The sequence below is a fragment of the Mixophyes fleayi genome, chromosome 8, assembly GCF_038048845.1.
Source record: "Mixophyes fleayi isolate aMixFle1 chromosome 8, aMixFle1.hap1, whole genome shotgun sequence".
NCBI lineage: Eukaryota > Metazoa > Chordata > Amphibia > Anura > Limnodynastidae > Mixophyes > Mixophyes fleayi.
Genome location: NC_134409.1, coordinates 118,213,659 through 118,240,148, shown reverse-complemented (window position 1 = coordinate 118,240,148; position 26,490 = coordinate 118,213,659). Strand labels below are relative to the sequence as shown.

Sequence of the window (26,490 nt, the reverse complement as noted above, 5' to 3'; positions counted from 1 at the left end):
ACTCAGTTTCATGATAATTATTACTTACTCCTATGTTCTTATGCTACATAATGCTATTGTCAATATTTCAGTTGTAGTAATGAAAGCCAACTTATGTGATATTGTTAAGGATTTTAAAAGTTAACCCTTTCCAGGGGACATCTACTGATGCACATTTTCACAAAACGCAAACAATCTAGTACAGAGAGGAAGACATTTATTGGTACACACTGTATAACATTATGTACGGGCATTATCTTCATCATGCGGTTGTCATTGGACCAACAGCCAATATCATGTACAGTATGTTCAGATCTTATATGCCTTTTTTGTTTTTGCTTATAAATGAAGAATTATCTGTGGTTAAGGGCTCACACCTTCATAAACCTTGTGGTTAAACTGCACTTTTTAAGAGTAACAATGTATTTTTTGTAATTTCCCTTAATATGTCTGCCTTGTATGGTACCACTGGTATATTAAGAAATAAAGAAATATAAGAATGTATTTAAATAAAATGTCCAGTTAAATTATTTATTTTAGCTATAATCCTCTTGGACCACAAGTAGCAGAACCCCTGGTCTTGCATCAAGCACCACCACACTTCCAAGGTTACTCACACTGCCGCTGCTGGTACCGATCCGTTCTCCCGGACTCGTCACTTTGGAGAGGGTTCAGTAGGTACAGCTGTTACCGAAGTGTTTTGATAGCATTGATTGGACAGTTCCAGGGGCAAGGGGGCTAAGCCATTAAATATAAAATGTATATGGAGTTCTTGTTTAAGGTTCACTATCGGCTACTGAAAAATTGTTACTAGCGTGCTCCTCCCTCCATTCCTCTCACAGCCCTGGCTGAAAGCTTGGGGGGAAGAGTGTGAGCAAAAGATTCATCTACATGTTGCAATCAAGATGGCCGACAGAGCCCCTGTTCAAACGGCTTTATCTGGGCTCTGGCTAGGGAGAGAAGCATACTAGTAAAGTTTTCAGTAGGTAGAGCCGAATTAAGACTCCTTGGTGCTCTAGGCAACATACTGGTTTGGGCCCTCTGACCCAGCGCCCCCCATACTCATTGGTTAAAAAAAACATAAAATTGGGTTAGGGTACTCTGGGCCACTCAGTGCCCTAGGCCATAGCCTAGATTTCCTCGTAAATGATCCAGCTATGACAGTAGTTGCAGCTATACAGGGGCAAATGCAGGATTTGTAGAGGTTGGTTTCCACACCATGCCACCAGTGGGCGTTACCAGCATGCATGGGGGCGTGGCTATAATTTTAGACAGTGCTTGGCTGCTCTTCAACTCTTCCTATCCTCATAATATACTTGGGCAATGGTGCGTCCACTACTGTTAGGTGCACTCAGCTTTCCCTTTTCAAGCAGAGCTGTGTGAAGCAAGAGCAGGGTCCAGCCACCTCAATTATACAGTGCCCCAGGCTGGGGGGGGGGGGGTTCCAGGCACTAGGACCCCCCCCCCTCGGTTTGCCTATGCTATAATAATACAATGTAATGAGCACAATTGTGTTATGACCCATACCTACCAATCAGATTTTGTCTTTTATCTTGCACGGGTTGTAGATTGAAAGCAAATAATTGATTGGTTACCATGGATTACACCATATTTGTGTACATAGCATCATACTATAATCCCAGCCGTGAGTTATTCTGTGTTAAAGAGCACTTTGCTAATGACTAATAAAGCATGAGTCTCATTGCACAGTGGGTGGCTATGGCAAAACAAACATGAACTAGGGAGAGTTTTCTTTATGTTTTTGAAAGCAGTGTACATGCTAAAAAACAGAACAGTACATCGCCAATGTTGCCTCCCGGGGCCTCCAAGCTGATCTGGACATGAACGGTACTGTGCATTGACTGCTCAGAACTGGACCCCACTTTGCTCTTCTTAGAACCAAGCAGAGCGCTTTCAAATATTAGCCAAATATTGTGATTGGACCTCCCGCTTACACACCTCCTCCGCCACCAGTTAACGGTGGTTGGCAAAATTAATTTGGCGGTATTGTTACAGATAAACAGCTACATATGGCAGCCCCTGGGTCTCCGGTGGGAGGGTTATAGGACCACATTAACAAAAAAAGTGTTTAATTTATTCAAATGAGCTACATTCACAAATACATATGCAAACATATTAGCTGCTTAAGACAAGAACTGAGGAACTCTGACAAAATGGTGGGAAGGTGGGGACATATATTTTTTTATAAGACTCTCCAGGGAAAATGTGTGTGCCTGCTGATAACATATGGTAATAGCATGCAGCTAATTGCCATGATTTGTGGAAGGTTTGCTACAGTGGTAATCGTATAATATTGCTTTTTATATTGGATGAACTGGTATTTACATGTAGTGGCCCTTTAAGCTATTATCAGCATTTCACAATTAGTGAACTAGTGAAATAGTGATAATAGGAAACCTTCCACTTTCACAGTTAATTGTGATAAACCAACAATAGAAAAATGTTACTCAATGCTTATGTGCTCATATAATGATACTTCAGGTAGTACGAAATGATCATCTTTTGCACATCATATAAATGTGTCTTGCCCAATATTAACAGTATTTAAATATGCATATGATTTTCCTGCCATATGTACCATTAATATATTTGTTAAACTCTCGTGAGCGTGAAATTTTAACTTAAGCTTGAATACAAAAAATAAATCTATATGTTTGTATCTCCTTTTTCACTGGTGGCTTGTAATAAAGTATTTTTTCATCAATCCTTTACTATATTTAGATAGTCTTTTATGTTTTCACTCAAGTGTACCCCTTGGCCTACACATAATATGAGGCATTGATATTGTCGTATTGATACACTAGGACTAGTGACATCACTGAAATAGATGACACTTCGGGGCATATTCATTATTAAGAGAATGTTCGGGGTGATAAGCAAAAAAAAATATTGTGGCAATAAAGTGTATTTAAAAAATAAAAAATATTTTAAAACATTTATGCATTTAAAAACAAGCTTAATTCAAAGTCTGATACATTTTTCTAATTAATTTCTCTTCTCGCTATTCTGAGAGGGAGATAAAAAAACAGGTAAGAGGCTTCCAAATAAGACAAAGGCATGGGGGAAATCCTAACTCGGTCTGAATTTGCTAGTGGTAACAATACTATTGCTGGCGGTAGCTGCTTTGATGAATTGGCTGAACCGAAAATGAGCCCTATTGCCAGCGGGGTTTTCACCCTTTCATAAATATGTCACGTTGTGTCTGTCTCAGTGATGTCATTGGTTCCAGGTGAATCGATAGATTACATTCTCATGGATCGGTATGACCTATACAATGGCTGTCTCCACTGTGTGGACAAGTACGCTCGCATAGAGGCCCACAGGGCATTTCATGTGTGCTCTTGTACTGTGTGTGTGTCACTGGGCTGATATGAGGAGCACAGTAGATTATTTGAAAAGTTAGATTTTGTTCAGGTAGGTCAAATAAATGTTGTACATATTTTTTATTGAGTATATTCTGCTTTAACTGTGACCTGTTACCAGGAATACTTCTCATGACTGTAATAAAAATCTAATTCTCACAAGCGCACTTTGATTCTGTTTGTTTGGTGTTGCTTTTATTTTTAGGAGGGGGGGTTCAACTTACATACTTTCATCATCATCATCTATTTTATTTATATAGCACCACTAATTCCGCAGCGCTACACAGAGAACTCACTCACATCAGTCCCTGCCCCATTGTAGCTTACAGTCTAAATCCCCTAACATACACACACACACAAACCAAGAGAGGTTAAGAGCAATTTAATAGCAGCCAATTAACCTACTAGTATGTTTTTGGAGTGTGGGAGGAAACCCACGCAAACACGGGGAGAACATACAAACTCCACACAGATAAGGCCATGGTCGGGAATCCAACTCATGACCCCAGTGCTGTGAGGCAGACGTGCTAACCACTGAGCCACCGTGTGTATTTATGTCCATACTAGCTTGGTACAGTTGTTTTTTCTCTGTAAATTGTATGCATATTTTTGCTGTGCCATCCCACTTTGTCATGTACATTTTTTTACATTGGTTGCAATTGTAAAAATATGACATTAAGACAGCAATTACAATCATTGTCATAATTTGGCAAAAAAAAGTGCCTATTGCAGCAAGTTATGTATTTTATTTATTTTGCTTTGCTAAGAAACTGAGCTGTGTAAAATAGCTGCTATTCAGCATATAAAGCAGCACAACATAATTAGTTGTTCACCATATTACACAGCAACATGAGCTAGGATAACTTTGTCCAGACACCCCCTTCTCTCTCCATGTTGCTGCCAATTATCTCCACCAGGCATATCATCATCATCATCAGCTATTTATATAGCACTACTAATTCCGCAGCGCTGTACTCACATCAGTCCCTGCCCCATTGGAGCTTACAGTCCAAACTCCCTAACATACACAGACAGAGAGAGAGAGATTAGGGTCAATTTGATAGCAGCCAATTAACCTACTAATATGTTTTTGGAATGTGGGAGGAAACCGGAGCTCCCGGAGGAAACCCACGCAAACACGGGGAGAACATACAAACTCCATGGTCAGGAATCAAACTCATGACCCTCATGACCCTAGTGCTGTGAGACAGCAGTGCTACCACTGAGCCACTGTGCTGCCCAAGCTTATAGAGAGCGCTCAGCTTACAGTAACTGGTACTATCAGCCTGCTCTCTCAGGACCTCATTTAGACCTAGGAGCATATTCAGTAAAAGGTACAAATTTTCACCTGGACAAACCATGATGTGATGTAAGTGGTGCAACTGCAGCTTGTTTTACATGCAAGGAAAATTACCTGCTTCTGCATGTAGCACACACATACTGAGCAGGTTTATTTTACCATCAAGAATTACAGTTGAACTAGATGTCTGTCTCCAGACTGCTCCCTTGCAGAGAGTGAGTCTGTGACTGCACCTGATGTCAGATTGCGGAACTTATATATGTGTATTTGAGGAAATACAGACCGAGAAAGTGATTACAAGAAGAATCATATGGTCGGATACTGGCTCTCATACATCAGGAGCTTTTTGCGGTATTGATTAATCACTGATTGGGAGAGCCTCATCTCCGCTTGGTGAGTGTGTCCGTTCAGATCGTGTCCTGGAAGTAGCGGGGCAGCTCGGATAACAGTGACAGCATTGGAGAGTGAACTCCGGAGTGAAGCCGTCATCGTGGAAAGATTTCCCGCAGTTTGATCACGGAGGTCTGGTGAGTGCATTCCCTAAGGGGACACCGTGATGTTTTGAAGAATTGATCCACGTATTATTTGAAAGTGACTACTATTGTGGGAGTTATATTGCTGCTCTATCTTTGAATATTGTAGCTAGCTCGGTTTTCAATATACCGATAATTTGGACTTCCATGTTGATTCTAGAAAGGGAATTACATACTACTATATATGTGATTACTTACTTTAAATTAGGATTGTTTTTTAGCGCCGTCTGAAGTGTGGTATTTATGTTTTAGCCATTGTATCTTTGATTTAACTCCGTTGTGGATAGGAGTTACCATACATAGGCAGCTTTGAAACTAAGAGCCTGTGCTGTTTATTCTATCTATATTTGCTTGTATATGATCTTAAGTTATATTTTAGGAATATTGTTCCTTTAAGTAATAAAGAAAAATTCAAACTACCAGTGTAAGCATCATTATAGGAAAGGTCAGTATGCTAAATATTAAAAACTGAAGTTACTATAGATCAGCCTGTATTCTGTAGAGGGGCAAAACGTGGATATATTGTATCTACTGTATCAGGTGTTAAAGAAAATTATATTTGAATGAAGTTATTCAAATATACATGTAATAGTAGATTGTAGAATGAACATAAATATGTTACTTTTTAAAATGTTTAATGTATGCATTTTATTAAGAGGACAGTAGAGGGCACTAGATGTTAATACCAATGTCTATAATGATTTGAGAAGTTAACTGCCACATGTTACAAGGATAACTGGTTTTGGACAGTTCTGAAACTGTTGGACAAAGGAATTCGTTGTTCAAAAAAATCTCCCAGAGTGCCGAGCAGTAAGTCATACCCACAGGACTAGCCCAGATGTTAACCTAGATGGATGAGCCTTGAATATTTCAAAATGATGAGACTGGTCTTATTTTAAACCACTCCTTTCTCTTGATTCTCTCAAAAGTATCTGCTTATAGAAAAACTAGTATTGCATTCAGAATTGAAGCAAGATATCACATGTGTTATATGCACACGCTATTATTTTTGTAAAGAAAACCATTATAACACTTTAATTTTCTTTTGATTCTTTTGGTATGAACATTCAATTATTGTCTAAATTATTGGGTGCTCTTCCAGAATTTCCTATCACAGTTTTTGTCTGGAAGAATACGTTTTGGATGCTGGCTTTGCAATATTTGATGGAAGTTGAACGGTTGACTGTTTGAAAAAGGTAAACAAATTTATGCTTTTTTTTTTCAAACAGTACATCATCATCATCAACAACATTTATTTATATAGCGCCAGCAAATTACGTAGTGCTTTACAATTGGGGACAAACAGCAATAAACAATACTGGGTAAAACAGACAAAGAGGTAAGAGGGCCCTGCTCGCAAGCTTACAATCTGTGGGTCAATGGGTGTCAGATACATGAGCTAAAATCTACATACTGCATAATGGTCCAGCCAGATTGCAAAGGATAAAAAGTGATTTGTATGCTATGTCATCTAGTCACAAAGCAATTTTGATCTGGGGTCAGAGGGTAGTTGCCTTGTATAAATTGTGTAAAGGGTGGTAGCCTAGTGAGGTTAAGAGGGTGGTTGAGGAATATTATAACCTTGCCTGAAGAGGTGGGTTTTCAGAGAAAGTTTGTAGACTAGAGGAAAGTCTTATTGTGTGCGAGGGATGGAATTCCACAGAGTGGGTGCAGCTCGAAAAAAAAGTCCTGTACCTGGGAATGGGAGGATGTAATGAGAGTGGATGAGAGACTCAGATCTTGTGCAGAATGTAGTTGTCAAGTTGGGAGATATTTTGAGACAAGGTGAGGAGATGTATGTTGGGGCAGATTTGTTGATGGCCTTGTATGTTAGTAGAAGAATTTTATGTGAGATTCTGTAAAAAATAGGCAACCAATGTAAAGACTGTCAGAGTGGCTCAGCAGAGGAAGAACGATTTTCAAAGAAAATCAGTCTGGCTGCTGCGTGCAAAATAGATTGTAGGGGTTTCAGTCTGTTTAGGAGAAGACAAGTAAGGAGGAAATTGCAATAGTCAATGCAGGAGATGATTAGTGCATGAATTAATGTATTTGCAGTGTCTTGTGTGAGATATGTGCATATTCTGGAAATGTTTTTTACATTTATGTAATATGATTTAGACATACAGTCGATGTGGGGAACAAAGGATAGTTGCGAGTCAAGGATCACACCTAGGCAGCTAGCTTGCGGGCTGGGCTTTATGGTCAGGTTGTCAACAGAAATAGAAATGTCAGGTGGGTAACTTCTGTTGGTGGGTGGATAGAACAGTGTCTTGAAGACCTAAAGATTGTAGCGTTTGTATAAGAAAAAAGTGGTAAACAGTGTTGAAAGCAGCAGAGAGATCCAATTGAATTAGAAGAGAGTAATGGCCTTTGTTTTTAGCAGTGATCAAATCATTGACAACCTTAGCCAATGCAGTCTCTGTGCAGTATTGAGAGCGAAAGCCTGACTGAAAAGGATCCAATAGGTTGTTTGCGAATGGAAGCGTCTAAGGCTAGTGTAGGCAATTCTCTCTAGGAAGCTTTGAGGTGCATCTTGTATTTCTGGCTGGCTTTTTTCCACTGAAATCTATTTTTCAGAAAAATTAACCTTTTATAGTCATTGATGCTTTGGTACATATCCCTGCATTAATTAGTCCAGATTATTTAAAGCCATTTTCTTTGTTGTGCACTGAATTGTCAGATTCCTGCTGATTTAATGCCCAGTCATGACTGTTTGACATTTTTGGACCAAACCTTTAAGACCTGACATTAAGGATACACCCTTACCAGAAGCAGATGTCACTTTTTATATGGATGGTAGTTGCCAAAGGCAAACTGAGACTGGAGAATTGTGTTCAGGGTATGCAGTGGTAACAGATGATTGTATTGTTGAAGTGAAGGCTATAGGTACCCCACATTCTGCCCAGAGAGCTGAGTTAGTAGTGCTTACAAGAGTGTGGCAGTTGGCACAAGGTAAAAGAGTAAACATCTATACAGGCAGTAGGTATGTATTTGGTGCATTGTGGCAGTTTAGAGGCTTTCCAACTGGAGTTTGTACTCCAATAGCACATGCTTAACACGTAAAGAAATGGTTATATGGTATTCAGTTACCATCGCATGTAGTAGTGATTAAGTGCCAAACTCATACAGGTAATATTGATCCAATTGTACTGGGTAATAAAAGGTTGCAAAATATGTAGTAAGTAGACCATTACTAACTAACATTTCGTCACAGGACACAATTTTGATCTTGCTTCAGTTAATTACTGATCAGAAATTAATCAGAATGCAGAATTTTGTTATCCACAGAAAGTTGCCCTCTGGAAGTTAAAGGTATGTGTTCAAGATACCAGTGGTATGTGGAGAGATGGTAAAGGTAGACCAGTGGCCCCAAAGGCTTACCTATCAGTACTGGCAAAAACAGTCCTTGGTCTGACTCATTTAGGCAAGGATGGTAGGAGTAGACTTGTTACGGCCTACTGGTGTGTGCGTGGTTTCTCTTCTCAAGCAGGTTAAGAGGCTGCTTCATGCTTTATTGCCTGAGGAAGAACCCGAGTAAAGCCATATCTGTAGAACCATCACATATGCCTCCTGCAGAGGGCCAATTCCAGGTAATATAAATTAACTTTATTCAAATGCCAAAATGTCATACTTTGCAGTATGTTCTTGTGTCTGGTCACATGTTTTTTTAGCTGGGTAGAAGCTGCAAGTTGTACAGCACTATGCATATAAAAAAATCGAGTACAATAATTTATGTGTAGATATGGTATACCACAGTTCCTTACGTCAATGAGCCTTGAGCGCCTATGACCCTGTCGCAGGTTCAGCGGCTGTACTTCCTTGGACCACTTTTGGTAGGTACTAGCCACCGCATATCAGGAACACCCCACAAGACTTGCCATTTTGGAGATGCTCTCATCCAGTTGTCTAGCCATCACAATTTGGCCTTTGTCAAAGTCGCTCAGATCCCATTTTTCCTGCTTCAATTACATCAACTTCCAGAACTGACTGTTCACTTGCTGCCTAATATATCCCACCCCAAGACAGGTCCAATTGTAACAAGATAATCAATGTTATTCACTTGTCAGTGGTTTTAATGTTGTGGCTGATCGGTATATAGACCACAAGCACGTGGTAAGGTTGAAAGATTTAATGGCATAATCAAGAACAAACTGAGTAAAGTAATAAAGGACACAGGAATGGCTTGGCCAGAAGCTTTACCTCCGGTAATGCTCAGTATCTAACCCACTCCCAGGCGCCCATTTAATCTTTCGCCATAGGAGATTTTGTTTGGAACACAGCCATATGTCATTATAAGTGCACAAGAGTGAAGTACCTGATACAAAAGAGTAAACAGTTATAGAAGCAACAAGAGATATTGAAATTAATTGCACTACAGATACCAACTGAGAACTGTCATGAGATAAAGCCAGGAGAATATACTTTTTAAAATCTGGTTGTTTCACAACTCGATGGGAAGGACCTTTCCAAGTATTGCTAACAACATTGAAAGTTGCTGAAAGAGATTCTTGGATTCACGCATCAGATAGCAGATACGGAGACCCAAGAGCAAGCAGTAAATAATAAAGTTGTTGGTCTTGATATAGCCAGTTTATTTGAGGATTCTGAAAATGGCATGGTGCGGAAAGAAGAATTTAACCCAGAAGAGTGAAGAAAAGAAGAGAGACATTAACATTCTAGTAGTTGTTATGAGTGGTTTGACTTTATCATTACTATTTATCGCCAACATTTTTTCCCATGGACATTTGCTAAAAATTTCCCAATGGCAAGACCTGGCAATGATACTGAAAAATTTTCAACAGGTAATTATAAGGTCCCAGATCTGCCTCCATCATCTACTGTACTCATAGAAAAGGAAAGGTTTCCACTAGATCAAGAAATGTATAATCATAGAGTAAACAGAGATAATTGATGGTAAAGAGGATGATTGTGGGGAAAAACTGCCAATTGAAATGTGTATTTGCCGATATTGTGGCCATCATCTTGAAGAATAAAGGGTAAAATGCGTAAGGAGGATCCAGAACAATTTCCAAATCATCATCCTATAGATTTATATTATAATATGATAAGACTAATAGTTAATCAAACTAATTGTTGATATGTTTGCAATCACCAAATGGACATGGAAATTTAGAATTGTTAAGTGCACCTTTAAATATAAACTGAGTTAATTAATTTACCAAAAGGATGTCCCACATCTGGCGAATATAATGAAACACAACCACCTCATTTGCAATTGTTTCCACATGTGTTTAATGAAAATGTTATATGTATAAATTTTACAGGTACTCAAGTAGTTAGTAATTGGGAGATAAATGGTTTGAATGGGTAGTAGCATTTTTTAATAGACCTAATGAATTTGAAACCAATAGTGAATCTATATAAATAAGATAAGGATAAGTCCAGCATTTGGTAATCCAAAATTTACTAATGTTGTGAAAAAGTTATCAGTAGGAACAGTGCCCCCGAATTATTGTAATATAATTTTACAGGATGAAGATTTATGACAAAAGTTTACGATATGTTAGTGCAGAGACTTTTCTCAATGCCATCAATGAGCCTAGTTTCTCAATGTCATCAGAGTCTAAAGGAAGCAGAGCCGTAAGTTAGAATTCTAGTGCCCTGGGCGAGAAAGACAAATGCCGCCCCCCCAGGCCCTCAATTTTAACCAAATTCACCTAAAATATTCCTAAATTGCGCCCCCCCTTCAGTGTTGCGCCCTGGGCGGTCGCCCTTGTCGCACAGCCCTATTTAAGGCCCTGAAAGGAAGTTTACCTGTAAAATCAAACCAGAGCTCTACTACTGCCTCTCAAACCTGGACAGAGTTATCTTTACTCCTTTCTGCTACTCAGGTAGTAGTTCTCCAATCCCCAGCAGAGAATTGACTGTCTCAGGCACAGTTCACTGAGTTGAATATGGAGAACAAGGGTGCCTCAATTATACAGGACCAGCCGGTACAATGAGAGACAAATTCAACACCTTGAACTCTTTGTCATGTTCCTCAAACAATCAATGAACAATTTTTGCAGTGTGACGGAGCGTATTATCCTGCTGAAAGAGTCCACATGATGTAAAAGAAAATGTGATTCATCAGAGCAGGCCACCTTCTATTGCTCCATGGTCCAGTTCTGGTGCTCACGTGCCTCTTGTAGGCACTTTCAGTGGTGGACAAGGGTCAGCATGGACACTCTGACCGGACTGCTGCTACGCAGCCCCATACGCTGCAAGCTGTGATGCCCTGTGTGTTCTGACACCTTTCTATCATGGTTAGCATTAACTTTTTCAGTACTAAGTTAGAAAGTGTTTCTCTTTTGTTTTGTTTGTTTGTTTAAAGCTGGAAGAGGGAAGAAGGGAACGCCTAGGGCTAGTGGGTTCAGATATAGTATAAGACAACATTTGAAAAGCTAATCTAGTTAATTAAGTTACTGTCAACTTCCTGTCAGCTTGAACCGGCAGGCCTTTCTCTTATGACATCGCTCATTAATAAGGTGTTTCCACCCACAGAACTGCCGCTCTGGTTTTGAGCACCAGTCTCTATAAACTCTACAGACTGTTGTGTGTAAAAATCCCAAGAGATCAGCAGTTTCTGAGGTCCTGAAACAACCCGTATGGCACTAACAATCATTCCACAGTAACAGTCACTTAGATCACATCTCTTCTCCATTTTGGCCTTTGGTCTGAACTACAATTTTTATTTTTGATTATGTCTGCCAGGGGAGGGCTGGCAAATTGTAGCCCGTGGGGCAAGACTCGACTCAGCAGCCTCTTAAGAACATTTTAAAGGGAAAAAAATGCAGGTAGCCCAGTGACCCAGCCCACTATGGGATCGTCCCAGGGAGCAGATGCCCTCCAGCCCCTGCCAACCCCTGATTTCTGTATGCTTTTATGCATTGAGTTTCTGCACCATGATTGGCTGGTTAGATATTTTCATTAACTAGCAGGTGTTCAGGTATACCTAATAAAAGTGGACATGGAATGTTTATAAGGATCAATATAGATACATACAATAGACAGTATATTTAAATATATATTTATTGGGCAATACTGGGTATTTTGCCTTCTGATACGCGAACCTCGGTAGGGAGAAGAAGGTTGCTTATGGCAATATCTGCAGTGGCTAGGAAATCGATCCTCCATATGTGGATCCAGAACTCCCGTCCAACACTTGAACTATTTAAAGAAAAAATGTACTTTCTCCTGAGAATGGACTGGCTGGAGGCTTCTCTCCAGAAGAGTACTCTAACTCGCAAATTTTTTTGAGACTTGGGAAAGATATATTAATATCCTACCCTCCCAACTACGAAATCAACTTTATGAATGCTTTCACCAGACACTGTGGTATGAAACAAGGGTATTCCTCCGTGACCCTCCAATTTTTGTACAGGATAATAGGGCGGGCCTGTCCTCTTCCTCTGGTCCCTCCGCACCCTGATGATGGGTTGGGGGAGGGGAAACTGTAATGTTGTGAATGCTCCTCTCATTGAGAGATGGTGGCATATTTATTCTCATCACTAATGTTATCACTATTGCAGTTTTGTCCTGTTCCATGTTACAGTCCTATTATATATTAATATGAGACATATATCTTTGAGTGTCTGTGACGTGGTGTTGTTAAACCTCCTCAAGTAGAATCTATAAAAGATGTAACAATATTTATATATATATATATATATATATATATATATATATATTGATTGTATTTACTATTGAATGTTTCTCTTTCTTTATGAAACGAACAGTATTGTATGATGAATGTTTGAACATCTTCAATAAAAATGTTTTGAAAAAATATATATATATTTATATATAGATTCAAGTTTTATTTTTTTTATTTATTTTTCTAAATTATTCAGCACCCTGTACTTTGTTGAATGTTAAAAAACAGAAAATTTTCATTTTTCATGTATGTTTCTGTTGAAGCGCTTTATAAATAAAAATATTCAACCATTGTTTGTATTTTTGCCTCCAATGGTTACTAAAATAATACACCTTTACCACTCAACTGTCCAGATTCTATCAGGATAGTCCTGATTTTAGGGGACTATCCTGATTATCCGGGAGCTTGTCCCGGCATGAGGGACAGCTGGGACGTATTTCCACTCTTCATTTTACATCTCTGTTTGCCCGCTGATTCTGTGAGTACTGCAGCTTGACCATAGAACTGCTTATATGAAACAATTGTTTGCTGGCTAGGAAGGAAATGTTTCCACATTTCTCTGCCTGCTGATACTGCACTGAGTGGCTCTGGGCTTGTCTCAGTTGACCTTGGACTTTTGCTGCGTTTAGGTGATCAGAAATATTGGATATCCTCCATTACCAAGATTGCAACTGTGCATACTATTGTCTACTAACTGTTATTTTACTGTTTGAAGTACTACATACTGCTAGTGTCTCTGAAGATCTTTTAATTGCTACAGCTGTCTAAGACTACCATGACTTGACATGTTCTGTGCTCATTAATCAGTTACTAACTGTGTTTCCTCTGTATCTGATCATCGGTTACTCTGTATATATTCAACATATTCTTGCCTTGAATTACCTAACATATTTGTTTCAAATTGATTAATGTTCTGTGTAGGTAAAAATTAAACCCCATTTTAAGTAGTGTTTCCTCTTCTACTGTTAATAAATGAGATCTCAAATTAAAGATTTAAGTACTTTCTTCTACTGAATTTGATATTTTTTCTACCTTATTGTTACTTTCCGGTTTCAATTTCTCGTGCTTCCCCCTCTTTTATCCTTTCTCGGTATGCCATCCTTGCTCATATTGCTGTCAATTCCAGTGAGCCTTGTTGCCTGTTTTTGTGCTCTCCTTGGCATGCAGTGAGATAAACCGCTTATCTGGCCATGCCCTCAGTTGACTATTATTGTTGTATAATACTTGTATTTTATAAGTTTTTCTTTTAATCCCTTTGAATACTAAAATGCAATTTAACAGTAATGCATGGACTGGACTGATTCAAAACAATCTTCTGTCTGTCAGATCATTATTATATTCTCTTTGCTACCTGAGTCGGGAATCGGGTGCCTCAGTAAATATATATCCATTGGAACTTAGCGCAAGACAATATTAAAAGGTATTCGGAAAATAAGGAGATTATCTGAAAAGCTTACGTTTCTTTAATTAATCAGACTTTAAGTGTGTCTCCTGAATTTTGCAGAGGTATAAAGTATCTAGAGACAGCTGAAAAGAACTAAGGGCCGCGTTTTCTATTTCTGAAGATCCAGAATTGAATAGGACCTTGTGTTCTGTAATACAGCCAATGTAATCAAGCCTTATTATAAAGATGTATTAAATTCTGCTCAATCTTCTCTCACTTTAATCCTATTTACCAGGACAGAAAGTAGTTTTTGAATGACAAATACAGAAGGTCACTAAAAATAAAATTGTGAGCAATTTATTTATATATATATATATATATATATATATATATATATATATATATACAGATATAGATACAGATATATATATATATGGGCAACACAGTAGCTAGGTGGTTAGCACTTCTGCCTTACAGCACTGGGGTTATGAGTTCAATTCCCACCCATGGTCTTATCTATGAGGAGTTTGTATGTTCCTGTGCGCCACCTTTCAACATGGTGGCTTAGTGGTTTGAATATTTGGAACCCATAAATGATAGAAGTCACAGTGTAGAGAATTTGTACAAAGATGCAAAGTTACATTGTGTTAAATTAGAAGCATAATTTTACAGCAATAAAATATAGACAGGTTTATTACCATATAACTACACAAAAGGCACCTAATTTACATTATAAGGTACAGAAAATTAATTTTAAAAAATCTGTCTACCATATTAGATTGATATCTACCCAAACAATTGAATTAAAATCTAATTGGCATAAAAGTCCAGTAAATATTTACTATGAAGATAATAATTACAATTAAAGCAGCAGTCCCATGAAAACAGTAATTTATGTTTTAAAAAACACACTTCATATGGCAGGCTATGAGAAGCAGTTTGGTAATTACCATTTTCCCTCAGTTTGTTTCTTCAGGCAGCTATTAATGACTTATAATTCTGCACAGTGTAATGGAATGCCATGACAACCACAGTCACATGGCACGTGATGTAGTGAGCAGAGATGTTTCGGAACAGCCCTCTTTCTCTGGCTGTTCTTTGTAATGTAAAATCCTCCCTCTCCTTCTCCCATCTCTGCCTTCACATGAAATGCCGAGACCTGTGAGACTGTGGGGCATATTTAAGAAATCACGGTAGTGCACTATCATGCACTTACCGTGGAAATCAGGTCCCGATGTGCCCTCCGCAAATTTATTAAAGTTGCATTGCAGCAGATATCAAGGATATCTGCTGCTTTACACTCCTGATCGTTTTTGCGAGCAGTCACCATTCAGCAGTATGGTGACTGCTCTGGCCGCAATCTAACAAGTCACTTGTCATGTAACAGCTGAAGCTGGCGTACATTATCAAAATTGAAAGAATCTAATGCTGTCAGCTCTGCTCCGTAGAGCAGAGCTGGACAGCGCATGTGTGGAGGGATCACATGATCCCTCCCTGTCACTCACTGTTCGCTCTCTGCAACGATAGTTGCAGAGACACAGCGGGGATCATTGTGCGCATGTGCAGTTGTTTGAACTGCACGTTCCCAATTGAAGAAAGAAGAGGAACGAAGAGGACCAGTAGGAGATCCGGAGACACCGCGTCCCGAAGAGGGGGGTAAGTATGATTTGTTTTATCCCAGAAACAGCAGTTTTTCGGAACTGCTGTTTCTGTGTTCCATTTTTCAGAAATTTGAGAAATACATCAATCTTTATCCATGCGATAAGGATTGTTAAGTATTTCTCATTTTTCCCAATAAATGATAAATGTGCCCCTGTGTCTGTGAATCTGGCAGCCATATTTTCAAAACTCTAGAGAGAATTTGAAAAAGAGATGATGATTTGTAGAAGGACAGCTAACAAAAATGTCGATCAGATGCATGATGCTATTTAAAGAAAAAAAATAAACCTTCTATGTAGAGTTGCCACTGTTATATAATAAGAATGCAAAAAATATATACATTGAAGGCCATAAAATTAAAGATATGTTACATTACATAATAAATTATAACCATTATATAATATATCAATGCAAATAGTAATTTGCAATTTTTAATTAAATATGATCAGTTTAACAACATGACATGCCCATACACCCCCCCCCCCTTTAGTTAATTTCAGACTTGCACTGAGCCCCCCCCAGCCTCATGTGAATTCAATAGCCATAATTACACCCCTGAACACCACCAGAATACTTGTGATTTAAAAACAAAATCTTGCAATTAAATGTTTATTTTTTTTAGTGTGGAATATTATTATATACATTTTATTTTAACTCAATGGTTGCTTCCGTACATGTACATAAACTGCCTATTTCTTGTAAAACAACAAATGCATGAAGATTTTCTTTATTTCGGAAGTCAACAGCAGAAGAGCCATTGTAACACTATTAAAAAAGTAAACTTTTGCGAATTCATCCCATAATGTCTTATTCACAAAAAGATAACAATCGTCAAAATGAAGAGAATTATTGCCAGAATCTTAATGAGCTACAAATCAAATAAATATTATATGACAATATTTTTTCTTTGATCTGTTCTTATGAATATTGTCAAATTTAAAACAAATCTAGGGCTATCCACACATTGCAACATCTCCATCACTCAGATTATTTTCTGGCAAGCCCAAAAGTACAGTCAGCTGGTGATCAATGTCTGGCTGGTTTTGTGATCAACGGTGGCTCATTGGTTAGCACTTCTGCCTCACAGCACATGAGTTTGATTCCCAACCATGGCCTCATCTGTGTGGAGGTTGTATGTTCTCCCAGTGTTTGTGTGGGTTTCCTCAGGGTGCTCTGGTTTCCTCCCACACTCCAAAAACATACTGGTAGGTTAATTAGCTGCTATTAATTTGCCCTTAGTCTCTCTCTGTCTGTGTGTGTGTGTGTGTGTGTGTGTGTGTGTGTGTGTGTGTATGTTAGAGGATTTAGATTGTAAGCCCCAATGGGGCAGGGATTGATGTGAGTGAGTTCTCTGTACAGCGCTGCGGGATTAGTGGTGCTATATAAATAAATGATGATTATCTGCTCACAGCACTAATAGGCCTCTTGTAATCAAGACACTCCTCAGCATCACCACCAATGGGCTGCATCTGTCCAATTTGGCCACCGACACGTGTAACCAAATTGGAAACAAATCCTGACACTGATCACTGAGGCCAATCAGCACATGTGTAGCCAGCATAAAAAAAACATTTTATGTATTTGTGCAATGCGAGAACAGTTGGCGTTATAAGAGCTCAGACCTCACTCACAAGATGTTTAGCCCTATCTGTGAGTGGTTGTGCTGTGTACATGCCAAAGAAGGGGCCCAAATCTCTGGGTAATCATGGTGCAATATAATTTAGCGTGCAACAAGCAAGATGTAACAACATAGCAATATGGAAGTGGGAACATCAAGGTCTCTGGAGATGGAATTCAGCCTTAAGGTTTTCCAGTCTTCTGTCTGACCTCCTCAGACAATCCTCCTTTCTTTTCTACCTGCTTATTGCAGTACACCTACTGACACATAACGGAGAGTGAGTCTTTCTCTGTATCCAACCTTGTTTATTGAGTGATTTTTATATTGCAGGCACCTGCTAATCACCACAGGTGAATTTAGTTCCAATGTGAAAAATAATCACCTGTCTGAAATCTAATTATTTATAACTACTTTTTAAAAGTGCCAAACATTTTGTTCGGCCACTTATGGATTTCTGTATTGAATAAGCTACAATAAATATTTTTGGTCGCGACTGTATTCATATATAACATGCATAAAACCCAAATACACAATGAAGGACTACTCCATTGTCAGTTAAATGTAACAGACTGAAGGATCCCTCTAAACTGTCTAATCCTGGGTGCCACATGTTGATAAACTCTGCTTAGGATACTCTGGGGGGAAAAAAATGATGCTCCATGTGAAAATTAAAGACTGAGGGCTAGATTTAATAAGCTGCGGGTTTGAAAAAGTGGGGATGTTGCCTATAGCAACCAATCAGATTCTAGCTGTCATTTTGTAGAAAGTACTAAATATATGAAAGCTAGAATCTGAATGGTTGCTATAGGCAACATCCCCACTTTTTCAAACCCGCAGCTTAGTAAATCTAGCCCTGAGTGTTAAATATGTGAAATATATGGGTTAACCATGAAGTCAAAAATTTCTTCCCTGGTATTTTTTTTTTTATTTAAATCTCAGCCTTTATATAATGTAAAATCCACCTGGTCTCTGAAACACATCCCTCATCCTTCAACAGAGGAATCTGTATGTGCAAAGAAGTATTGATAACATAATAAAGTTTAATCCCAACGTCACTGGCAGCTCGTAGCCAGTTACATATATCTGGTGGCTGAATACCAGCAGGTATAAAAGGATCTGCAGCTGAGTCAGCAGCACACGGAGACATGAAGCTTCTGTTGGCTCTTTGTGTTTGCTATTGCCTTGTTTCCTATTTTACACAATCAGGTTAGTAATGTAAATGTCCTTCTTGCTTTCCTTTATGCTACTGATATGATAAGAGAATAGTTTTCGCATAAATATTATATATACGTTTTATTATATCATACTTAGTCTACTGTATGTTATCTCACCGTGTTCACAATATGCCTTAGCAATGCAGATGCATGTGGTATCCTAAGAGGATCAGTACCAAGGGTCTTGAAATAAATGTTTATCATCTAGCAGAGCTTTCAGTTACCGAGTCAAACAATATTGACAGGGACATTGGATAAGAGATGAGATCGACGGTTTTAGGGCTTTGATGGATAGATGTCTTACTGTTAAAAGATGGAAAAAAAACTTTTAAAAAGCCATTTCTAGCACTGCACACGCCAGATCCTATTTGCAGACCAGTGCAATTTGTAGCCTTTTTCCAGAGCAGGACCTGTTCATAATTTTTTGCAAGTATATAGTATTTGTACAATATATATCAACATAAAATATATATATTTTAGTGAAAGGTAAAGTTGTAATCCCTACGATCAAAATAGTTTGTTTGACCCCGCTATGCTGAAGCCACAGGGTGAGGGTCTGTAATAGGCATACAAATGTGGTGGTCTCTGTAATAAGCCTATAGAGGGGGGTCTGTGCAATGATACTGTAGATGGGTGTTTCTGGTGTGAACCAGCAAATTCCTGGGGAAAGTTTCTGCAATAAGTATGCACAAATAGCGGGTGGTCTGGTCAATAAGCCTGCAAACGTGAGAGCCTGTGATGAGCCGGCAAAGGTGTAAAACAGACCTGCAAAGGGGGTGGAAAGGCTGTGCAAGAAAATATAGATATGGGATTTCTGTACAATTAACCTGCAAATTGAAGGTTAGTTCAATGAGCTTACAATAAGAACTGAAGACCGAAGTAGTCATGAAGAAAATTAAAATCTGAGGCTGTGTCACTAAACTGTAGCTAGTCCTCTAGGGTCAAAAGTTTAACTTTAGTATGCCTATCTGATATTACAGGGGAGGGCTAGGTATAGTCTGTAATGTTGATGGACAAGGAGTAAATCAGTCTCTTGAGTTCAGGAAGTTGTCTGCCCACCCTCCCCGGTTGGCTGAACTTCAGGTGCCTGTTATGGATTTTCAGGCTGTTTTATGGTAACGGTGTACAGTTCCTGGTATATTGGCATGCTGGTGGAGATCCTGGATGGCATCTTGCTGGATAAAGCAGTGCAGTTGACAGTCAGTGGTTGGGGCGCACATTACAGTATTGGGCACGCTGAACCCCCCTCTCTACGATGAGTCGACTATAGTCTTGATCCAAGTACCGCTCCTGTCGGTTTACTGGTGGTTGTGTTCCTTTGGGCCAGAAGGTTTGCGGGTTCTGTAGTGCCCGGGACAGATGGTCCCAATAAGGTAGATATGAGTGCCCAGGGTGTGTTTTGGTTGTCCCTCCGTTTACGGATGTCCCATAGTTGCATGGTAGATGTCGTACTGCCCGCCCTTTTCTCCACCACCATATTTGCAAATTAACTCCTTTCAATTTTGCCACATTTATGGCTTGTATCAATCACTTAGCAAGGAATAGCATCCGTTAAGGATTTTAATGGGGAGCTCTGTAGGTTGGTGTTCTGTGCTGGAACTCTGGGTGAATCATCTTAAAACCTGTTTTAGGGGGGGCAACTATGCACTGACCAGGTCACTTCTTCGAGTTAATATTTTAATTTTTTTTTAAACCTTTTGAACAAAGAGTCTCTCAGACACTAGAAATCAGTGGAACCAAGACGTGCTCCTTTAAATTAATGAAATGTGTACAAGTAAATAAAATCATTTGAAAAAGTGCAGCCAGGACAATTAAGACCACTGAGTATGTGAAAGCAAAATAAAAAAAATAGTCCTTCACCCTAAAACAAACAATCTATATATCACTATGTGTCAGCAAATACATAAAGGAGAATTTTGTGCACAAGGTATCTCCTGTAGGTGAGTCTCTAGCACGTGAAACAAATATATATTACCTTTTATTCCATATCCAATTAACATGCCTCTAATAAATGAAGTGTGCCTCACTCTCTCAATTGTAACTAAAAGCAGTATTTTATCTCTTATTAGCTTTTGTGAAAAAATATGATGCTTCCGACTTCTTGGCCATAGTAGGGAAGAAACATGGTGGAGACGGACTTTGTTCTTCTGGGAGATGTGATCGTGAGGACGACAGTGATGCCATTGAGAACCAGAAGTTAAGGGTTGGTTCATTTAAAATGTCATTTCTTAGTGGGCTACTAGAGAATTACTTAGATTACTTAGATTTTTAGACTTTTGCAGAATCCTACTCTTCGTTATTGTGGTAACCAGAAGCAGGATGCTCCCACATCTAGAAGCACCCAGTCCTGTATATACTAATAATATAATGCCAAGTTCAGCTCTGCATTAGAAGCATCCAGTGACGTAGATTGAAGATGTTGCGAAAATATCACGTAACACATATTTATCAAGAAGTGACTTAATAAAATTGTGTTCTAAATAATTGTAATGCACATTGTACAAATAACATATTTTGACGTTGTACTTATTGGACAACAATTTGAAAAGCAAAATCTCACCTAGTTTTTTTCTTTGTGATATCGACCTTTCTGTGTGCTAGTCTCACCCTGATTGTACGTAGTAAGCCTATTGCCTTTGCAATAGAATTTTGAGGAAGACCAATCTTTTTACCTTCTACAAATATCATCAGGTAGCAATGTGTGGATAACACATTGCTCAAAAATGGGACCTCCTCTGTTTCCCTGGTTGGGGAAAGGACGCATTTGGACTTCCCTAATCATTTTATTCATACCCTATCTAACTTGGAGCAACAACCCGATTGGCTGCCATCCACCAATTGATACATTTGACTTTTATTGCTATACATGAATATCTCTACACACTCCTCTGTTATTCTATTCTACACTAAGTTTTCTATACACTATTAAACCTGTTCAGGTGAGGATAAAATACTTTATATCCAATAATACACAGCAGCCAGTGGGAGATAGAGGGGGACAGAGACTGAATACAATCAAAAGGCTTACCAAGAAGAACATGGATCCTAAAAAAGACATGTCCTATTCTAAATGTTGTGATGTAATCTGAACTTTTTCTTCTAGGGAACGAACTCTATTGTGTCAGCATCTCTCCTACCGTTCTGCTAATGCAAGTCTGCACTTTGGCTTCCTGTTCTTATCTAAACAATTAGGGCCTGATTCATTAAGGATCTTAAATTAAGAAGTTTCTTATTTAAGCCTCCTGGACAAAACCATGTTACAATGCAAGGGGTGAAAATTAGTTTTCTGCTTTGCACATAAGTTAAATATTGACTGTTTTTTCATGTAGCACTTGATAGCTTATTTGTACACTGAAATTTAAAGTTGATATTTGTGTGTTACAGGAAAAAACAGTCTGTATTTAACTTATGTGCAAAACAGAAAACTAATTTTCACCCCTTGCATTGTGACATGGTTTTGTCCAGAAGACTTAAATAAGAAACTTCTTAATTTAAGTTCCTTAATGAATCAGGCCCTTAAACATTTACTCTCCCTAACCATGTCCCAAGTAAATTACTATATAAACATTAATTTTTAATTGACATTAAAGTATAACCTTTTAAAGTAGTGGTGTAATGACTAAGTTTGGAGAAACTTAAACTGGCTACATCCACTAATGTACCATTAACCCCTGAGATATCACACCCCATCTCTATCAAATATCAAAGTAGTATTGCCGACGGCTTTGTCAAACACTTATAGATAGAATATTTAATACAATGTGCAATTACCAGGTGACTTTTACTATAGCTGGTAATATTTTACATTTTCAGGGTCGATCCAGTAAACGAGGGGATTCTTCATCATCTGAATCAGCAATGGTTCCCCAGGTAGAAAAATCTATTTTTTTATTCAAAAATATAATGTCATCTATTATTTGTCAACAGTTAATGACTATAAGGCTGGTGACTTGGGTAAAAAAGCTGAAACAACGAAGCATAGCAGATTAGCAATTCCTCCTCAAACTGGAAATGATATAACCTGTTAATGATCATTATAGGTGAATTCACCAATCTGTAATGCACTTCTGTTAGCAAGGAGACTGTAAGTCGCAGCAATTCTACAGATATGTTTCACAGAGTGAGTTCATATCTTCCATAATTTAGGATATATTGTAAAACGCTAACTTTATTATATATTAGTGTTCAATAAGTGGGTTTACTTGTTTTTTACATTTGTTTATTACAGGACATATTACTGCCTCCGACTCCCTCTGAGGGAATAACAAAATAACACAGGATCTGTTGTTGCTGGCGGCCGTTTTGTTGTGTCTCCCTTATCACATCTTTCTATGCCCACACTGGATTTATATGATGTGCAACTGGTGCCACTTGTTGCTGTATTATGTGTCAAATCGATGCAAAATAAAGTAAGCATAATATTTGTGTGTGATTTATTTTGTTTACTAAAAAAGTTAAGAAAGGCTTCAAAAATAAATGATGCCAATTATTGGCAATTGTCCATGAGTCAATAAAGTCTCCATGTGTGTTCCATAGTGTAGAACCATAAAACTGTAAACAAGCTACCTCTGAGATACACAAATACCTTAAAAAGGTATCAAGGTAAAAATGTTGGGGGTCTGTCCAGGGGATTCAGCAGCAATGGGTACAACTAACCAAAATGGCGTCCCAGGGGAGGTCACATGATGCTTGCATCCAATCCATTTGTGATGAATGATGCAATGTGGCCAGGCCCTTTAAATAAAGAAAAATATCAATATTTTATTGAACCCTTCATTCTTAAATCAGTCCACTCGATTTCCAGGTGTTACTTAGTACCAGATTTGCTCTGATGTGGCAATCAGGACATCTTTAGAAAAATTTGGAATGGGTGCACCAAGCAACAGGAAAGTTTTCAGGTCTTTAATACCCTTGTTCACAGCAATCTCAATAAACATGTTACCGAGCAATGGTGAATAACTGAACGGAAAGCTCATCTTTCAGGTTAATTCCTTTAGACAAGCAGGTAAAATAATTGGAAATATGTTTATTAAAATACAATAACATAACAGACCAGTTTTGGAGTTAGCAATCTGCATCATCAATGGTCATTATTTATTATAATGGGGTTTCCCTATGATAAAACCAGTCAGCTATTTTAACAGACATCAGTAAACGATGATGGAGCAACTGCCAGAGAAAATGACGGTATCTGGAACAGACCGCCATAAGGAAAGGGGGTGGAGGGGAGCAGTGTTGCACCCATATATACCTGCGTGTTCATGTGCATTTAGAGATCTGGTCGAGGATAGACTGTGTGTGATATAAAAGGCAATGACATGTCCATGATCTGCTTCTTTCCATGGCACAAAAGTCTCCTCTCTCTGCCAATCAGCTCTAGTAATTAGAGGATGAGTGTGATAGAACAGGTCATTTTAATCATGAATACACAATTTATTATTAGAATAGCATAGCAGGTTAGCAATTCCTCCTCAAACTTGCCATTGAATTTGTGTTTGGAAATTTTCTCTTGTGCATTCTGTATTATAATAGAAGTGGGGACTACAGTTGTGAAGACCACTGAATTTTACAAATATACAGATCCAAATTCATCAGCATCATCAATTTTTTTTATATAGCGCCATTAATTCCGCAGCGCTGCATAGAGAACTAATTCACATCAGTCCCTGACCCGTTGGAGTTTACAATCTAAATTCCCTAACACACACACATATCAAGAGAGACAAAGGTTAATATAATAGAAGCCAATTAATTTACTAATATGTTTATGGAGTGTGGGAGGAAACCAGAGCACCTGGAGAAAACCCACACAAACACGGGGAGAACATACAAACTCCACACAGATAAGGCCATGGTCGGGAATCGAACTCATGACTCCAGTGCTGTGAGGTAGAAGTGCTAACCACTGAGCCACCGTGCTGCCCGCAGATGTGTATAACTGACTGATGTATGTAACTGACTGATGTGTATAAGAGGCATGTCTGAGAGGCATGTTGGCGTCAGTAGCTGAGAGGGGGTACTGGCACTGAATTGCTGTTTGGAGGCTTCTGGGGTACCTCTTTGGTAAGTTAGCTCTCAATTTAAAAACACATATGTATGGCCCAAATATATGGGACTCTCATTGTTTAGAGTTAGGACCACCCTATTACCAAAAGCGCTGTGGAGTGGCGGGTGGCTTTAACATACATTTGCAAATGTGTGCACCTAAGACTTTTGCATTTTTATTTACAGTAGAAATGCCAGGTCTTTTTCTGGCTATAGCAGAGTGCTGGGGGAAAATTTTGTGTGTTTGTTCCTTTTAGGATAGCCCCACCCTTTCACGCACCTGCTATAGCCTATAAATTGATTGAGCAGCTTCCACTTCTGTATTTTGATGTGTATAACTGATGTAAGGAAAAGAAAATTAAGGAAAAGGCCATATAGGAACCTTCCCTAGGGGAGGAAATTTACAAAGCACAAAATGGCACATTTCTAGAGGAAGTCCTTGCACCACGGAAGGAAGCATTGCTATTCGCTTCAACAGTATATGGGCACTGCTCAGTATCATTATTTACTAAAGTTTGACAAAAAAATGTTATCATTTTTTTAGACCTCCGGGAAAGTTAACTAAGCGGTGCTATGTGTCAGATGTTTCACATACTCCTGGCTTTTCACAGTTCATTCATAAATATTTCTATAGGGTTGCATGGTGATGGCTCAATAATAATTCACGTGCAGATATCGCTAGTCTTGTCGCCTTGGTAACCGGTGTTATGACTCTGACAGACGTTCTATGAGGCCAGTCAGAGCTCTGATAGAGGGCGGACGTATAAGGAGCCAGTGCGCATTGTACTCTGAGTGGCGGAGCTGAACAGGAGACGCTACCGCCAGCTACAGTGTGTCAGCTACAGTGAGAAGCAGAATGAGCATTATCGCAAACTTTTTAAAAGACCTGTCTGCAACAAGGACAACTTTAGCAAACTTACCACAGGGTCGGTGTGTAAGGCCTCTAACAGAAGCTGTCCAGTTTACCTCTCCCCAATAGAGGATCCTTCTGGTCAAACAATAGTTACAGACAACACAGATACACTTTGGGGATATCCGCACCATCTATGGGCCAAAATGAATGCTGGAAAGAAAAGAGTCCTGGAACAGCTCTAATTTGGGGAGTCATCCGCCCCTCCAGCAAAGATTGCTCAGATAGAAAGTCAAAGGGACCAAGTATGCTGCGAAGAAAAGGGACCAGACACAGATAGAAATTGGGGAGACATCCGCCCCTCCAGCAAAGATTGCTCAGATAGAAAGTCAAAGGGGCACTAAGTATGTTGCAATGAAAAGGGACCAGACACAGATAGAAATTGGGGAGACTTCCAAGAAAGATTGCTCAGATAGAGAATCAAGCAATGGACATATAGCTACCATTCAAAATCCTCTAGATCCCCCTACCACCCCGACCTTGCTACTCCTATCACAGCCTTCCATTCCAATAACTTCCAATATCTCTTCTGATCTCAAATGAGACAAATTTATATTTATTTAATTTTTAATAAATTAGTTAATTAATTATACTATGTAGTTTTTTTAATTACTCTGTAAATATCAGAAAGGTGCTATAATATACTGCAACCAGATACTGTAAATTTATTTATCAGTTTAGTGGTAATTAGACAAATGAATGCAAAATATTGGATTGACTACTATACGTATTTGTGCCAAGGGGTGGGCTATGGGCGTGTGTGATACCCTGAAGGTGACGAGCGGGCTCACAGGTTCTAGGGTTAGAG

The 26,490-nt window shown here is 38.8% G+C and overlaps 1 protein-coding gene across 2 annotated transcripts in view; it reads left to right on the top strand.

Moving 5' to 3' along the window:
- Nucleotides 1-23,148, top strand: part of FAM107A (family with sequence similarity 107 member A) — a 167,489-nt gene extending 144,341 nt beyond the window's left edge. For both annotated transcript variants that reach the window (XR_012678586.1, XR_012678587.1), the window contains 3 exons: nucleotides 20,797-20,930; nucleotides 22,541-22,597; nucleotides 22,956-23,148. The gene's annotated coding sequence lies outside the window, so the exon portion shown is untranslated. The remainder of the gene's footprint in view (nucleotides 1-20,796; nucleotides 20,931-22,540; nucleotides 22,598-22,955) is intronic.
- The last annotated feature ends 3,342 nt before the right edge of the window (nucleotides 23,149-26,490 follow it).